Source organism: Mustela putorius, unplaced genomic scaffold, assembly GCF_011764305.1.
Source record: "Mustela putorius furo isolate JIRA1106 unplaced genomic scaffold, ASM1176430v1.1 tig00003850_pilon_pilon_pilon, whole genome shotgun sequence".
Classification (NCBI taxonomy): Eukaryota; Metazoa; Chordata; class Mammalia; order Carnivora; family Mustelidae; genus Mustela; species Mustela putorius.
Window position 1 is genome coordinate 1,148,798 of NW_025422002.1, and position 17,952 is coordinate 1,166,749.

Consider the following 17,952-nt stretch of genomic DNA (forward strand, 5'->3'; position numbering starts at 1 on the left):
ATTTGCAATTTGCAATGCAGTCAGTAAGAATCGGGCCCACACATGAACTGACAGAATTGGGACTCCAAGGTTAGCAATTATTAAAGTTTAAAAGTCCATTAATTCATTTTCAAAATATTTTATTTAGTTGTTTCTGAGGCAGAATTCTGAACTGCCTTCCCTCTAGTTGCTACTGTAGTAGTCTCCAACTCTGAGGGGAGCTCATAGCTCTAAATGTCCTCATTGTTCAATGTACAAGATGAGAACAAAACCAGACTGTAAAGTCAATCTTACTGCCTTAGTGGAGTAAAAATTAGAAGTCAATGATTCTCTTACCATCAAAGAGAACTTAAATTCAGCAGAATTTTTTAAGTGGTATTGTGTGAAAAATTTGGAAAATGTGATCATTAAGTGAAAAAAAAATGAACGGGGTATATAAATAACTTATTCTGCAAAAGCCTGTAACTTTCCCATATTATTTTGGAATCCTAAAATGAAATTTACATGTTTTGGTGGAATTGACAAGATATCAGAAATAGCCTTTTGCAGCGGAAATAAGCACACAGGGCTTTCTTCTATCTTATAATAGTGAATTAATGTAGAATAAATGAGAAAAACTTCACGGAACAATGTGGTAAAATTAGACTGTAAGTATTAAGACACAAAATTTAAAAATGGCTAACAGCGAAAGGTGTCCATATTTATTATGTATGTAATCATTTGTTAGCTTATTGTAGTAGCATCTTTTGTAAATTAAATAACAAGCCTCATCACACCCATAAATAAGGAAGGAAAGCAAAGAGAATATTTTTAATAGGTACATGGCACCACACCCTTCTAACGTGCAGCAATGAAGGAAAACCAGACCGGCGACCCGTGTGTGGAATATGTACTGAGTGTAATCATCGGGAGGAGGAGGGTTTTGGGTTTTTTTTAGTTTTTTGTTTTTTGTTTTTGTTTGTTTGTTTCTGCAGCTGAAAGGGACAGCGATCCTACCTCTTTTGACCATAGATGTTGAATATGACGAGGGAAGTTTTGGCTTCGTCCTTTCCTTTCTCCATGAGATAAGAGTCTTAAAAGCCTGTAGCTCTCCCGGTCCTAAAGGAGTGTGCAAAGGGAGGGAAAATAAGCGGCGTGGGTGAGGGGTGGCAGAGCAGAACCCAGCACGAGCGGGGAGGCGCTAGCCAGCCTCTGCCCGGAGGGCGTGGATCCCCGCGCAAGCCAGAACAGGTCGGGCGTTCTCGCGGCCACCGCCAGCGGCGGGAGGGGTAGGGCGGGATCTCAGCCGGCAGATCCGCGTGGGGATCAGCGGCAAGCGGCCGGCAGTAAACTCCCTTGGTTCCGCCCGGAGTTTCTGGACATCGCACGTCCCTCTCCCGCAGCAAGTCAGCTAGAGGGAGAAGTTTCCCTGGAGGAAGGTACGGAACAGATCCAAAGCCAAAGACGGCTCAGGTGTGTCTGGGTGGGGGTTAATTCGCATCTGTTTTGCTAGCCCTACGGCTTCCCCCAGTTCTAGGGGTAGCCAACTCTTTGGGCGTGATGGACGAGCGGATTAAGGATTAAGGGTATGCTGCTGGGAGGGTCAGCTCACTGTGGATAGGAAATGGTGCGCATTCAGGGCTCCATCCTTGCCTAAAGTGGGGTGGTCCCGGGTCCCTCAGCCCTAACCCGGGAAGAGACGCCCCCTTTCCCAGCCCCGCCCCCTGGTGGCTGAGTCTGGATTCAAGCAGCTCGGTTTCGGCTGGGTAGGCTGAACCCGCTACACGAATCCTCCAGCTCCCACTTTCTCCGCGTGGTTACGGGTAGGTTAACCTATGTCTTTTCTCCAGCAACCACCCCCTCCCCCGGCGCCGCGCCCCCTGACCCTCTGGCGAGCATTCCAAACCCTCCTGGAGATGGCAGCCCTCTCTCCAGTAGGGGGTCTGAGGTCTACCTGGGTTTGGGGTCCTGGTGGCTCTCTTCCCTGCCCCTGACCATCTTTTGGGTCGTAGGGCTATATTCTTTCCCGCACCCCACCCCGCCCCTATCTTGCTCCCATTCTCAGGGGAGGATTCCAGGAACTGGTTGGGGTTCGGTATACGCTGCCGCCTTGAAAACGGAAATCTGTAGACAGCAGGTTGTGGGGGGCGGGGGGACGGCAAGAAAACGGGGAGATTTAGGAGTTGCACCGTGGGGGCTAGAGGCCAGGCCGGGGGCGTGGTTGCCATGGCTCCTTGGTAGCTGAGCTGGGGGAGCTAGAGATGCCAGTCACGGATGGTCCCTTCTTCTTTGTGCCTCTCTCTCCTTTTTTTTTTTTTTTGAGTGAGAGTGTGCGTGGGGAGGGAGAAAGTGATTAATTTGGAGAGCAGGGATTGGAGCCTGGAGGCTGGGAGGCTGGGGAACGCCGGCCCCTTGATTCCCACTCCTCTTGCACGCCGGGTGAGCAGCACTTTCTCAGTCAGGGCAGGGCTGAGGAATTCCTGCGAAAACCGAAGGGCCGAAGAAGCCGCTGTCGCGCGGGCCCAGGTACCCACGCCTGGAACCGCGCCTTGGGGCGAGCGCGGGGTGGGTGGTCCGTCTGTCAGCTAGGAAGGCGGGCAGGGGAGGGGGTGAACGGCGAGCGGCGGAGGGCAGGTGTCTAGTGGCACAGCAGGGCGGCGCGACGGGGAGGGAGCCCCGCGGCTCAGCCCTATGCTAGGGGTGCTGGGGTTCGGCCCCGCCCTTGCAAGCCTCGGAGGAGCCCCCGGACCCGGCAAGTGGCCCCCTGGGCACGCGCGTGCGCGACGGCGCGCTCTCTGGAACGCCGGTGGTGGCTGTGGGGGGCATGTGCGCGTGCGCGCGGAGGTGGGCAACTGGTGAGCCACCTGGGCTCGCTCGAGGCAGAGTCTCTCGAGGCTCCCAGGTGGGTTTTATTTGCAGCTCCGGCGTCTCCGTGATGTGTGATTTTGGGCAGGCCGTTTAACTACTCCGTGCCTCGGTTTCCCCTTTTTAATAATAGCGGTAATATCATAGCTTGCTTATTAGGTTTTTTCGGGACTGGAATGAGATAATCCAAGAAGGCAGTTTAGTTTCGTGTTTATGCTGAATAAACACCCTAATTTACTTATGGTTGCTGATGGCGTTACTGTTATTATTAACTAATCCTCAATTTAATTAGATACGGTGCATTCTGATTTCTTCGCATCTTTATATAAGGCAAAATACTATGTTTTCGAATTTTGAAGAATATCAGTGGATATTAAATATTACTGCCCCGTACAACTCCTACATAGCATTGGATTGCAGCAGATTGGAAGATATAAACTGACCAACTGCTGGTCATGTTGGCTTGTCAGTACATGGATGGAGAGAGAAGCTTAGAAAGCTATTTGGGAAAACTTAGTGATAAGGTGGGGAAAAAAAGAGTTTATTCTGCAGCTTTGTGCGTGAGACTCTATTTCCTCTTTCACAGGCTGATATTCCAGTTAGGTTTGTTTTAATTTCAGTCTCTTGTGAGGAACCACCCTATGGCTTTCATAATTGAACTTGGTTGTAGAGTCTAGTGTATAACCCAGGTTTCCATTTTATGGCCTTAAGTGCTGTGGTGTATTTACCTCTAGTGAAGGCAGAGGATAGTGTATCATCATTCCTCCTGAGCTCCTGAATATTGTGAGGGAATAAATGGAGACAAATAGTTATTTCTTGGCAGGTGTGAGTACTGGCTATGGCAGTTCATTAAACATCTCTTTCTGGGCATGTTTTTACCCACATCACTGCAGAAGAGTAGGACGGTGATAATTAATACATGTTTTTTATATTGTTCTCTTATATTGCATCTATGCTTATGGGTCCTTTAGAGAAAAGACTGCAGGTGTTTATTGCTACCTCATGGTTTTATTATGTGCTCCAGCTTACCTGGTGATGAGCAAAACATCCATGGACCTAATTGTAATAATGACAGGATTTGATATTGCCCATAATGTATTTATTACCTTTAAATAATCCCATTTGCTGGATTGGTTTTAAGTACAGTTTAAAAATATCATTTGCTTATTAAAATGTAGTCGTGTCTTGGTGGATCTGAAGCAAGTAAAACTGGACATATGTTCCCATCACAAAGTTCCTTAAGACTTTCACAAAATAGACCTGACTTCAGAAAATATTTGCTGGATAAGATATAGCTTACTTTTGAAAATTTTGAAGATAGGTTGTTTGACCCAAAATTGCTTTGTTGAAATAATTCGTGTGGTTCATTTTTTAAATGGAGAATTAAATAAGAGTCATGATCAAGACTGATTTATGATTCTGCTAGGTTTTGTTGTTGCTGTTTTTAATTTTATAAAGGAAAATTAAGTAATAGAGGGGGCTGGATGGCTTCAGATTTGAAGGAATGAATATCAATTCAGATAGTAGAGTATTGCTTTAAGTTTGACTTTTGCATGACAACACACCCTTCTTCACAGTGAGTATGTCATCTTTAAAAGGTACCTTGAGGAATTAGTGTGACAGCTTGCCTGAAATTCATGTGATCATTTACATATTGTTTCCCAGGAGCATTGGCATTAAATGTTTCATTTGTTGGAAATTATTTTGCCCTTTGATTTATCACAGCCAACAGTGCCATGGAGTCTAACACATTTTAGAAACAAAAATTTAGCTTTTCACTCTTTTGTATTTTCCCCGGAAAATCTAAGCAGTAACGCACATGGAAAGCTTCAGTTAGGCCAAAGACAAAGGGTGACATAGAAAACTGTGACAGATCTGGAGGAACTGCCTCCTGAATTTGGGGAGCTAATTGACATGCAAAGGTATAAGCTAGAGGAGGAAGTTGTCTCTATACTAAGGCTGTTTTCAGTGATGTGCTGTATTATCTGATTCAATCAGTGTTGCTTGTTATTTTTTCAAACCGAGACCGAGAATACTATATTTTCAATTATGAACATTTTGATTACAGCTTCATTGTAACTAACTAATTCAGTCTGAAGAGAATGCAATTATTATGGTGATTTACATACAATATGCTAAGTTAACACAGCTAATGAGTGAAAGCATAATATTCTTTCTATTCATTCCTGGAAAAATATTGTGCTAAGCATTCTTTCAAAGAAAAGATTACATTATTCACCAGCATTTTATGTCTACCTACAAGTAGAATTGGCATTGAGCCATTTTCTCTGCTACTGAAGTGAAATCTCACATTTTGGCGACCATGCCTCTCCCTCTCTTGGGGTGCGAAGGAGAATGGAAACAGTTCCCAATTTAATTAGATATGGTGCTTTCTCCTTTCTCAACATCTTTATTGGAGGAAAGATTCTGTATTTTCTAATGTTGGAGGCTGGTTAACACCTTAAACATTACTAATTACTGCAGTTTATTGTATGTGTGTTGCAATAGTGTAGTTAGTTAATTATAGCTTTCTCATTAGCACCATGTAGAGAATAATGAATTAACACATTGCTTTGATCGAAAGACCATCTAAGTTTATCTTCTGAGAATAAAAGTGTTATTGTGTTACCGAAAGTCACTATAATTTTCCCAAGAAACAAATTGGTTGGAATTCTCTAGCACTAGGATAGGAAGCTTGATGAATGAGTTGGATTGATCACAAACAAGAGGGAGTAGAGCTGTGGTTGCCTGGCAACCTAACATTATTCTGCAATTTCTTCTGGTATATTTATCCAGTAAACTAGAAAATTCTGTTTTGTTAACGAATGTTTTTAGTCAGTGCACAAATAGACCATAACTAATTGAGATTTTATGTATTGTGGATAAAAAACGATCCTACTTACCTTCCTATTGTGTTTAGATAATAAAAACACAAAGAGAATGCATATTCTGTTTTCAGTTTTTGAAATTTTCTGTGAAAAAATGTTCTTTTCATTTTTATATTAGCTTGTACCTACCAACAGATTACAACTTGTTTATCTCTTTGGAAATCAAATTATTAGGAATATGTTTGTGTTTATGTGCATATTTATATATAATTTTTCATTTATACAAAATTTATATGTATCTTTATACATAATTTTTCTATAAGAATCAGAGAGTTTGAACTGAGATGAATTCTTCAGAAATTGTGGTTTGCTGGTTGAACTGACAATGTAGGTAAATTTTTAAAAAGGTGTAGATATCCAATCCAGATGATGCTGGCAGATGATGGTAATAATAAATGTATTGAATAGGGCAACCATATAAATGTACTCTCTTTAAGCAGGGTTTCTTTTCCTGGTGTTCTTAATAATTCTCCTTTCTGATGTTTAGGTGCATCTTGTTTTCCCCATAGTTGCAAAGTAGGAGCTAAGCAAAACCATCAGCTGCCCATCTTCTAATCCAACTCTGCCTAACTCCAGGGACTATAGTGTACCACTTTCCCATCTAACCTGGAATTTTAGTGTGCATGAAAATTCCCTGCTCATATATTAACATTCTTGAGGGCACACATTCTATTTTATGCATCTCATAAACCTTATATTGTCTGGCACAGTGGGAAGCAAACTGGTATACTGGCTATAGTAATCAGGCTGCCTGGGTACCACATCAGAGTCTGCTAACTCCTTGGTGTATGAGCTTGACTACATCATTTTAATTGAACACTGATTTCTTCTATGGAGTGGAGGTTAATATCCATGCCCAGCTTGTGTGCATTATTGTGAATGCTATATGGGGCAAGTTTTATAGACAGCTTAGTAGAACTTACTAAGCACTCAAAAAATTCTGGCTTTTGGGTGCCTGGGTGGCTCAGTGGGTTGGGCCTCTGCCTTTGGCTCGGGTCAGGATCCTGGGGTCCTGGGACCGAGCCCCACATCAGGCTCTCTGCTCGGCAGTGAGCCCCTTCCCCCTCTCTCTCTGCCTGCCTCTCTGCCAACTTGTGATCTCTGTCAAATAAATAGATAAAAACTTTAAAAAGAATTCTGGCTTTTAATTATAATAATTATCCATCTATTCCATATTCAATGTATGAATGGATAAAGATAGGGGTGTGTGTGTGTGTGTGTGTGTGTGTGTATCCCTATGCATGTGAATAAGTGTGTACCATCATCATGGCATAGTCAAATGGAAAATTCTTGATACCTATGTCAGTCATGCACACATATAGTAGTAGTGATTGTCCCATGTATTTGAAAGATCCCAAGAGTACTTACTGGTTCTCAGGTTGCACAGAAAGGAGAATCACCTGTAGATCCTTTTAAAACTACCAACCCAGGGGTACCTGGGTGGCTCAGTGTGTTAAAGCCTCTGCCTTTGGCTCAGGTCCTGGAATGGAGCCCCAAATCACCCTCTCTGCTCAGCGGGGAGCCTGCTTCCCCCTCTCCCTCCCTGCCTGCCTCTCTGCCTACTTGTGTTTTCTATCTGTCAAATAAATAATTAAAATCTTAAAAAAAAACAAACAAACTACCAACCCAAATGAATTCCACCAGAATCCCTGGGGATCGTAACTAAGACTTGTGGAATTTTTGAAAGCTTCTGGTGAGAGTAATGTACTGGGGGAGGTGAGGACCACCAACTTAGATTGGGGTAGATGCTCTTGAAGATCATGTTGGCCTTGACTTGGAGTTACCTTGGTGTCATGAAACATGGTTGGAAAAGATAAAAAAAGAAAGCTTTGGCAAACCTCTGAGGTTTTTCTTACTAATCCCTTTGGTTTAAACACCATTTTATTCTCTGAAGAGCTCAAATGCACTTTTCATTTACTGTGTATTATTTCATTTCTCAGCCAAATGTCTCTGTGAAGATGGTAGGAAAGAAGTCATTATCCTGATTTTGCAGATGAATGGAGTGAGCCATATTGAAATTAAATCATTTGATTAGATTCATACATTTAGAACAGACCCAGACACCAAGATTCCTGTGACTTTCGAGTCTGAGTGTTTCTCGCTTTTGCCTTGAGATTTCAAGGGAGATAGAGAATTATTTTTTTACGACTAAGTAGTTGTGTAAGAAAAAAGTTGTATAGATGTGAATTTCCACCTTTCTTATAATTATGCATTGCAACAAAAAGCCTAACTCCCCCCCCCCCCGCCCCAAAGAAGAGGAACCATAGTCTATTTAGGATCCAAACTAATGTCCTTTGACTGAACCTAGCCTCTGTGTGTGTTTTATTTGGCCCAAGGAGTGTTTAAGAAGTATTTCAGCCAATATTTAAAACCCAAGGCTTTCACATAAAAATCCATACTCCTGCCTTATCTTTCAAAACTTGATGTTCTCACAGTATTGAACCAGAGTGTCCGGAGAGAACCATTGACTGGAAGTGGGTAGTGTGTACCCTTGACTGTTTTAAAGGACTTAGAGCTCTGTGTCTTCTCTGGTAAGAGTTGGTCTCCTCTTGCTTTCACTTTTGTTTTTTTTCCTATGTATAAGCATACTCAAAGAGGCAATTGAAGGGAGTTTCAAGAAGGAACCACATCTTTTTGGACAGGCCTGAGGGAAACTGACAAGGGCTGCTGAAGAGCCGTTATTGCCCGTCATCCAAGACGGACAAGAGTAGTTGCTAAGGAGGTGAGAGCAGTAGCCCTGGGAGAGGCTGCCAGCCAGGACCTGTAGAGAAACAGCCACAGCTAAGTGGCAGATGCAGATCTTCTCTTCCTTCCTTGGAGTGGCTGAACTGACCAGGAGTCTGAGGGCAGGGGAGCCTGGGAGAGGTGGTCTGTGGAGAGGGTTCCTTCTGCACAGAGTGGGATGGAAGAGGGTGGAGAATGGATTTGAATCTGGCAGGTTAATGAAGACTATCCAGCACACACCTTGAGCCGTAAAATTTACGGAACGCAGGTAATGGGGAAGGAGAAAGTCTGAATTGCCAAAAGTAGGGCTATACGGAAAATCATTAAATTTGTGTTCTGAACCATCTTCTACTTACCTTTATCATTCTCTGTCCTTTCATTGCCCTAGCTGGGCATGCTCCCATTCAGAGGTGGGTTTCAGCGGCAGTCTCCAAACTTCTAGACAGTTCTATCCATTCTCCTGTATAATCTCTTTCCAAGAAGAGAGCTGAGACAGCAGAGAGACTGGTGCAAAAGGCATATTATAGCTTCTGTGGTAACAGGTTTGCATTTTTAGCAGAGGTTCTTCCCTAACTAAAGCTTTTGCTGTAAGTGGTAAATCTGATGCTAAAGATTGCAGATGTTAATGCCTGTGAAGTGGAGATACCCTCAAATAACAGTCTGACAGCTTAAAGTCACTGTGACCTGGACGTTCGAATCTCCAGAGGGATATCCCTCTCCTTTGGCATAGTGGTATCAGGGTGGAGGGGATAAGGCAATAATCAGGCATGCATTGGTAGCACACTGATAATGAGGCATTCGTGTTCCCTGGGGCTAAGGGATGTAATTCACAGTGTAATGGAAGGCAAGTGGGTAAGAAAAATGTAGTGATTTTTGATCATTTGATACAGTTAGAATTGATTGTGAATTCAGTTCGTTGTTGCATCGAAGACCTTTGCTAAAGAATGTAAAGTGACAGAATATCAGCTTATTATGGGATGTTTTGTGTACTGATTTGTTCAAAGGAAACAACATCTCATGCAAAATTTCAAAGGGAAGACCTTTTCTGATGACATTCTGTCCATTCAAAAGGTTATTTTTGCAGACTTCTTTTAAAAAACTGTCATGTCTTACAATGTTTGGATGTTTTCAGCATTTTAGAGATTTTTTTTTTTTCCATATCATCTTGCTTGGCTTTTACAGTGACAAGATGGACAAAGAGGAACAAGTTGTTAGCCCATTTCATAGATGAAATGACAAGCAGGGTCTAAGAGCTGGGTAGGCATGGGTGAAACCAGAATTAAGACTCAGATACCCTGATTTGCAATCCAGCTCTTAGCCCACACTACTGCTTTTAGATTTTCGTATTTACTGACTTACTTTTTTGAGATTTACTTATTTATTTGAGAGAGAGAGAGTGGATGGGGGAAGGGTAGAGAGAGAGGGAGAGAGAGTCCCAAGCTGACTCCGTGCTGAGCACAGAGCCCAGAGTGGGGTCGACTCATGACCTGAGCCAAAACCAAGAGTCAGTCACCTAACCGACTGCACTACCAGGCATCCCTAGATTTTCTTATATGAAACAAACAAAAAATAATAATAATTAAAAAATTTTTAAAAATCAGAGTTAATGTATAAACTGAAGGATGTAATGAATCTAGGGGAAATACTGAAAACATTACCAGTTATATTTCCAAGGCTGAATGCAGCCCTGCCCAAAGATAAGGAACTCTGATTTTCCATAACTTATTTAATTCTATGATACATTGATTGACTGATTGATTAATTGATTGATTGAAGATCCTATGAGATATGGACTAGACACTAGAGACAGGATACTAGAGACAGGACTAAGACTGTACCAGGCTGATGCTTAAGTAGCTACCACTTACTGAATGTTTATGATATATTTTGCATTCTCTGCATCAGTGAATTGTGTGAAATGCAATTCTTATAATCTTTTAGGCTGGATGACATAGACGTAGAGGGCTTTCTTTTTGTCCAGGGTCTCTATGGCTTAGAAGTGTCAGAGCCAGGACTCACCTGTACTCAAACTCAAAGCATTTGAGTCCCACCCCAAGCCCCTAACTGCTACCCTGTGCTCCCTTTGAGTCTCTCATGCACCTTCTGCACCCTGTGTCAGGTCAGGATGCTGTAACAAAGTACCACAGCAGAGTGGCTTATCAACAAGAAATTTATTTCCTGTGGTTCTGGAGCCTGATAATCTGAGATCAAGGGGCCAGCATAGTTTTCTTGTGAGGGCCTTCTTCTGGGCTGACTTCTCTTTGTATCTTCCCAACAAGAATGGCAGAAGGAGGGGCGCCTGAGCGGCTCAGTGGGTTAAAGCCTCTGTCTTCAGCTCAGATCATGATCCCAGCCAGGGTCCTGGGATGGAGCCTGCCATCAGGCTCTCTGCTCAGCAGGAAGCCTGCTTCCTCCTCTCTCTCTGCCTGCCTCTCTGCCTACTTGCGATCTCTGTCCAATAAATAAATAAAATCTTAAAAAAAAAAAAAGAATGGCAGAAGGAGCACAAGAAAGCTCTCTGGGGTCTCCTTTATCAGGGAACTAATCCCCCTCATGAGAGCTTCACCTCATGAACTAATGACCTACCAGAGGTCGTAGCTCCAAATATCATCACATTGGGATTTGGGTCTCAATGTATGAATTTTGGGGGAGACTCAAACATTTAGTCCTTTGCATGTCCTTTCTCTTTTCTCTTGGACTCCATTTTCCAGGTGTGCAGTATCCATCAGTGCCCCCTCGATGAGCAGGAATCTCTCGTATAGTCCTCATCAGAGCTAGCACCTGTCTCTGTGGTTTACCCAGATTTACCTGTTCTGTGTCTCACTCTCAGTCAGACATGTGGTAAAAGAGAAACGAAGGATTCTTCTTAAGGTATCAGATGAAGATGCATACTTACCTCAGGAATGGCAGCATTTAAAAAGACTACTTAAAAGCTTTAATATGAAAGATTAATTGTGAGGGACTTCATGTGGGAGATACAGTGGGAGAGGAGGACATTTGTGTTTACTCCAAAATCTTGTCATGAAAACATTTGGTGCCTGATTCTTCCTAAAGTTGTCCCTGGGCACCAGTATATGTAAAATTCAACTTTTACCCTCCCCAAAGCTTTTGCTTGCCCTCATTACCATTTCTTATTTCTTGGCAGAAATGTTTCCGATGCTCTGTCATATCAATATGCATGGATTTCCCTCACGTCTGGGTGTTATATATAACCAATTGCATTACACGGTTGGCATTTCCACAAAGGTGTGAGTATCTGCCACTCCAGATTAAGACAGAAATAGTTAGCAATGGCAGATGTCATATACCAGCCTGACTGTTCTTGAAAATGACACCTCTCATCATAATGGCACTATCTTTATTAACAGCTGTCAATTATGATACGGCTTTGAAGGAAAAAAAAAATCAATGCTGTTCTAGGCAAGGTCAATATATTTGGGATTTTGAGAGGTATTTGATGTTTTGGTTTGGGGTATTTAGAAGTAAATGCTATTATTATCTTTTAGTGTGCAAAATATAAGTGGCATTTTCAGACGCTGAGCAATTCCAGCTCTTTTTTCTATAAAGACAAAAATGTTTGCTTTCTGCTTTGGGTAGACAGCCAGTCTCATTTCCTTGGACTTGATGGACTAGATTTGCTACAGGACTTTTGTCTGACCCATGTCTGCTTCTCTAGAGTGCAGTACTTTGCTTCTCAAGAAATATGTTTGTTTTTGTGTTATAAATCCAGAGACTTTCTAAACTTGTTCTGTAAACTGCATCTGGTGACATAGTGGAGAATTCATTTATTAGATTAAAATATTTAAGACATTGTACAATGGCAAGAAATTGAAAACATTGCCCACAGTAGTAAGCAAACAAACAAAAATAATAACAATTTTAACATCTGTCAAGTACAACAGAATGAATGGTAGACTCTTTGGATTATTTATTATTGTTCACTAATCTGAGATATATACTATTTTCCATACAGGAGATCTGAGTGAATGAATAAAAATAGAAAGCCCAAATAAAGATGTTTAAGTTTGACCTTGATTCCATTTTGCTTTGTAACTTCTAGCAATTAATTCTCAGTGGGACTACATTTCAAAGGGTCTCAACAGACCACTTTTTCCATGCATAGAAGCTTCTGCATGTAATTGATTTGGCTGGATTTTTTTTTAACACAGTTGACTTGCTTGAAATAATACTAAAGGACCACCATTGAGCAATTTGGATACAACTCATGTGTGCTTTTGTGAATCAGGTTCAAATAAACTGGATTTGACCTTAACCACTAATCCTTCAAAACGGGGCTGGCAGTCATCACAGTGAATGCCATCCAATTATGTATAAAAATTGATAAAAAAAAATTGTCCTCTCTGTGGAGATAACAGCCATCACCTACCCGGCATCATGGCCACCCTCAGACTTCTGGTGAAGCCCAAGATCATTAAAAAAGTTACCAAAAGAGGCACCTGGGTGGCCCAGGTCATGATCTCTGGGTCCTGGGATTGAGCCCCAAGTAGGGCTCCCTGCTCAGCGGGGAGTCTGCTTTTCTTTTTCTCTCCCTCTACCCCACCTCTGCTTGTTCTCTCTCTCTCTTTTTCACTCTCCCTCTCAATTAAATACATAAAATCTTAAAAAAATAAAGAAAAAAGGCCCAAGAAATTCATCCAGCATCCATCAGACCTATATGTCAAAATTAGGGGCGCCTGGGTGGCTCTGTCATTAAGCATCTGTCTTTGGCTCTGGTCATGATCCCAGAGTCCTGGGATCGAGCCCCACATAGGGCTCCCTGCTCAGTGGGAAGCCTGCTTCTCCCTCTCCCATTCCCCCTGCTTGTGTTCCCTCTCTTGCTCTCTCTCTGTCAAAAAAATAAAAATCTAAAAACAAAACAAAACAAAATAACCTCAACTGGCAGAAGCCCAAAGGCATTGACAGTAGGGTGCACAGAGGATTCAAGGGCCAGATCTTGATGCCCAGCATTGGTTACAGAAGCAACAAGAAAACAAAGCACATGCTGCCCAGCGGTTTCCAGAAGTTCCTTGTCCACAAGGCCAAGGAGCTTGAAGGACCACTGGTGTGCAACAGTTCTGACCGTGCAGAGATGACTCACAATGTCTCTTCCAAGAACCACAGAGCCATTGTGGAAAGAGCACCCAGCTGGCCATTGGAGTCACCAATCCCAATGCCAGGTTGTACAGCAAAGAAAATGAATAGATGGATAGTTTATGTGCAGATTTTGGTTGTGTTAATAAACTCAAAAAACTACAAAAAAAATTATATGAGTTGTTTGAATTGGAAATTGACCTCTATACCTGAAACTGCTTTTGGAAAACTTGGTTACTACCTCTATTTTCCTGTTTTCCCAGCTGTAAACCGAGGGAAGAAACATTTACCACTGCCTCCCAGTGGCAGTTGGAGGATTAATGAGCTAATATTTGTAAAGTGCTTTGAAGATAAAAGTGCCAGCTATTATTATTACTAATAAACCATTTTTCTCCAGTGTAATTTTGGACAGCAGCCATTAAAAACTCATTACTGTATTTAACAGTAAAACAATCTGCTACAGCCTTGTATTTACTGCCTCAATTAAGCATGCATTCCACTTCCTTTGCCCCTCGAAATTCAGAGCTGATGAGGAGGGACAGAAAGGTGTGTGTCATCATTTCCCAAGTTCATTTAAATAATGGGTGTAACAGACTGGATGCTTGTAGTGGAAGTAGTTTGTTTCTGCTGAAAACTAGACTGGTGTCCTTAAGGGGAGTCCTAATTTGGGCTACATTTGCTTCCGTGCTCTCTGAAGGGACTGGAATGCCCAGTTTTAGATTTTTATTCAATTGGATTTACTTCACATTTACTGCCTTTGAAGATTGTATTCCAGTGTCTTGAGGGTTCAGACTGGTTCCACGAATGACACAAGTTTTTGTGGGTGGTTGTGTGGTGTATGTGGGTGCATGGTGAGCAGGGGGCAGATGTGCGCTGTTTAGAACTCATGCTAAACATGAAGTAGAAAACTGAAGTGATTAATTATTTCAGCTGCTTCTAGTCCACAAATATTAAAAAAAATTAAAGTGGAGGTCTTGAACTATGCAGAATAGTTTATTAGTCTGTAATTGATGTGCTGTATTAAATCCCTTCGGTACTAATTTATTTTGATCTGTGTCCATGTTCTTAAATACTGCATGATACAGGTAGTGTATTTCTCACCTATTGCCAAAACAATGCTTATTGTTCCCTATGCTGTATTACTGCTGCAAATAAGAATAAAAGATATAAAATAAATCAATGACCATAACCACATTTCATATTTCACCATAATCACTATTCACTACTACCTCCAGTTTCTAAGTCCCAAACCAATATCTAAAGGTTGAACAAAAGAGGCCTCATAGCAATGTAAATTCACTGAATTCACTGCAAGCTTTTTGGTGTGGAAAGACCTTCCTCACTCAGTTACTACTCACTCTTTTTTTTTTTTTTTAAGAATTTATTTATTTATTTGACAGAGAGAGACACAGAAGGAGGGAATAGAAGCAGGGGGAGGGGCAGAGGGAGAAGTAGGCTTCCTGCTGAGCAGGGAGCCCCATGTGGGTCTCAATCCCAGGTCCCTGAGACCATGACCTGAGCTGAAGGCAGATGCTTAATGACTGAGCCACCCAGGCACCCAGTGACTACTCACTCTTAATTTAGAACCTTTCTAATAAGCATAACTCTGTTTTATTTTGGTGGATGACAGAGTATAAACTGCAAGTTAGAACAGGTGATGGAAATTTTGCAGTTTCGTTCACAGACAAAAGAAATTACAGCAAGGGAGGAGACAAGACAGCAAGACAAAAGAATCTTCAGCAAGGGAGGAGAATGGAAAGGCTAGAAAGAGGCGACTCGGAAATCATGATGGCCGGGTGCCTGGGTGGCTCAGTGGGTTAAAGCCTCTGCCTTCGGCTCAGGTCATGATCCCAGGGTCCTGGGATTGAGCCCCCACATCGGTCTCTCTGCTCCTCAGGGAGCCTGTTTCCTCCTCTCTCTGCCTGCCTCTCTGCTTACTTGTGATCTTTCTGTCAAATAAATAAATAAAATCTTAAAAAAAAAAAAAAAAAAGAAATCATGATGGCCTTATGGGTGGCCCTGAGTTATTAAGAAATTATGAATTAGATTAAACTAAAATAGATTTTGGTATATTACCTAGTATAGATCATTAATCTGAAAATCAAGTGAAATCATCTTTCCTAGTGATCTACCTGTCTAAGAATGTTAGATGCAAATACAAAACAGTAATATTAAAATTCCCCAAACCTTTTACAAGATGTCCTTCTAATAGCAACACACTAATAATTATCCAAGGTACTATTGTTTGCAGATGAGATTTTGCACTGCAAGTGTATCCCAGTGTATTTTTTTTTTTTTTTTATTACCAGCACTTAGGGAGGCCATGCTTTGTAAATACTATCACCATTCCATTGACTTTTGAAATTGAACTCATGCTATTTTCATCATTTATTCTGTTGAATCGTGCATGGGGAATTCACCATATGGCTTTAAACTGTTTAAGACCTCAGTAGAAATGTGCTTTGCATATCAGATTCTTGGGGGAAATGCACAAGTTGCTTATCACTTGGAAGAAAAGTACCTGGAGACTTCTGTGTAGCTAAGAGGGGAAATGATGAAAAATGAGTTTGAATTGTGATTATGTAGCAATTTATGTAAAATGTGAAGGGGCACTGTTGGGTTACCTATTGCCACATTACTAACCCATAACTGAAGTAACAGCCATTTTATGAAATCTCATGCTTTTGTGTGTCAGGAACTCGGGCAGGACTAAAATGGGTGATTTCTTCAGCCTCACCTGGTGGCAACCGGGGTGACATAGTAGGTTCAGATGGTGGCCGGCTGGGCTAGTGGCCTCCAGGTAGCCTCACTTGCATGTCTTGTGCTGTGCACATACAAGGAGGGCTGAACTCAGCTGGCCTAGTCACTCAAGTGGGTCATTGGACTTACTACATGACGGCTCATGGGTCCAGGAGTCCAGTTAGAAGATGGTCAGTTCTTGCAAAGACTGGGCCTGGAGCAGGTTCAGCATCCCAGACCATAACACACCAGTCCAGATATAAAGCGAGCACTCCTCCGGCTACCCTGCTGTGCTAGAGGATTCAACTAGACAGGGTAGGAAGAACTTGAAAGACATGCTCATAAAGAGGATTGTTATGCCCGCCGTGACACCGTGTCCTCACCACGTGACTGATTACCAAGTAGGAGAAAACCCGGAACAAGTAGAATGCTGTGCTCCAAAGGGACACTTCTTTACCTTCATCCTTCCTAGATTTCTTATGCCCAGGAGCACATACGACTTAGAGAAGTGAGTGTGACAGGAGAGTGAACTTTGGAAAGCTGGCGGCACCTGTGTCTGGAGAGGGAGGCTAGAAGTGAGAGGATGGGCAGCTGAGGACACCTCAAGCCGAGATGCCTTAGCAGAATGGGCTTTGCTGATGCTCTGCAAATCCGTTTGCATTTATCCTTACTCTTCTATTTAACGTGGAAGTGGCTTGGCCTTAGGAGAACTAGGCCTTATGACAGAGTCCGAAGGATGCTTGGTGAAACTCAAATGCCTGGAAACCGGGAGGTAACTAGTCAGATCCCACAGGCACCGGGCTTGAGGAGGGACAGAAAAGAGCCTCTCCTGTGTCCTTTATAGTTCTGTTACAACCACAAATGAAAAAGGAAGCAGATTCTTGCACCGAAATAATAATTGTGCATTTGGCTTCCATCTTTCTTTACTGTAACGTTCAGAAGCAGGCTTGGAATGCGAAGCGGACTCCTGGGTGGCGAGTACCAACATCATTCTTGAATCTTCCTGCAGCACTGTGCGAGCGCAGAGCAAGAAGCAGGTCAAGAATATACAGCAAGGCAGCTGTCTTGGGCTGTTTCTTTTCTCTTCAGGTGCTCCCTGATCATGGATGAAGAACAACCACTGCCATGTATGCTGTGTGTTCCGTTCGTGCTCTCACCGCCTCTACTTCCTCACGCCTTTGCGTCTTCTTCCTTCTGTGGCATGCCATCTTTCTCTTCGTGCCTGGGATCCCCACGCACCATCATTCTCGTACCTCTGTTACATGATCCCATCCTTCTGATAAACACAGATGTTTTTCTCCTGCAGTCTTGCCAAAAGGATTGCACTACATTTTTCATATCTCAGAAACTAATTCAGCAGGTAAAATGCAATATATGTAACCCTAACATACTCTGCTCTGGTGAATTCTATAATGGTAATACTGAAAATTGCTTTTGAGAGACATACACGCATATATCATTTACTGTGATGTTTATAAAAACTAGGTGTTAAATAAATAAATACATAAATAAAAATAAAGACTAGGTGTTTAAGTAAGGTAGGTATTAATTCTATTCAGAGAGGTTGAGGCTCCATTGCTGTAGAGTGGAACTGGAAATCCGGTTGTCTGATTTTATCATAAGTCATTTTCATGACAAACCATTAAGCTGTTGATAAAATATTCCCTTGTTAAGTCTTACATTTTCT

General features: G+C 42.2%; 1 protein-coding gene across 13 annotated transcripts in view; it reads left to right on the top strand.

Annotated features, from left to right (window-relative positions):
* The first annotated feature begins 1,154 nt into the window (after window positions 1-1,154).
* Window positions 1,155-17,952, top strand: part of CHL1 (cell adhesion molecule L1 like) — a 217,834-nt gene continuing 201,036 nt past the window's right edge. For 2 of the 13 annotated variants that reach the window (XM_013053834.2, XM_004738382.3), the window contains exon 1: window positions 1,155-1,397. The gene's annotated coding sequence lies outside the window, so the exon portion shown is untranslated. Of the gene's footprint in view, window positions 1,432-1,694; window positions 1,782-2,287; window positions 2,485-2,583; window positions 2,861-17,952 lie in introns of those variants that run through there. The other 11 variants (XM_013053832.2, XM_004738387.3, XM_013053892.2 and 8 more) reach the window with 8 other exon arrangements.